Source organism: Lipotes vexillifer, unplaced genomic scaffold, assembly GCF_000442215.2.
Source record: "Lipotes vexillifer unplaced genomic scaffold, Lipotes_vexillifer_v1.1 scaffold61, whole genome shotgun sequence".
NCBI classification, from domain to species: domain Eukaryota; kingdom Metazoa; phylum Chordata; class Mammalia; order Artiodactyla; family Lipotidae; genus Lipotes; species Lipotes vexillifer.
In genome coordinates, this window is record NW_006787051.1 from 1,183,223 (window position 1) to 1,183,881 (window position 659).

Below are 659 nucleotides of genomic sequence, written 5' to 3' on the forward strand. Positions count from 1 at the left end.
CAGTGGTTGAGAGTCCGCCTGCCGATGCAGGGGACACGGGTTCGTGTCCCGGGCCGGGAGGACCCCACATGCCACGGAGCGGCTGGGCCCGCGAGCCATGGCCGCTGAGCCTGTGCGTCCGGAGCCTGTGCTCCGCCACGGGAGAGACCACAACAGTGAGAGGCCTGCGTACCGCCAAAAAAAAATTTTTTAAATAAAAAAATAGCAGACCAGAGACAACATCTAGAAGTTCTGATGCTGACGTTCCAGGGGTTACCTTGGACCCAGAGCAAAACTCCTGCTCGTTTCTTCATAGGGCCTCTCACCATGGTTCCTGCTCTTGAACTTTTATGAGAATCCATTTCCGTTATCGCCCCATGAGTGCTTTTGCAATAAATCACCATCACCACTCCAGCTAACCTTGTATTGAGCTACCTTGAGTGCGTCTCTGTTTCTTGCAACCCAAAGACTGACCAGGACGCATGTGGACTTGTCCTGCCCAGAAGTACATTTGGTGGGTGTTGGATTTGGGCCACTCTTATTTGTTTGCACTTAGTTTGTCACAGTCTAGCTGCGCTTAAGATGAAACCTGAAAATGGGTGGGAATGTCTCTGAATAGAAAAGAAGCTAGAATCAGCAGAACAACACAGGTGGAAACGAGGTTTATCCCACAGAGAGGA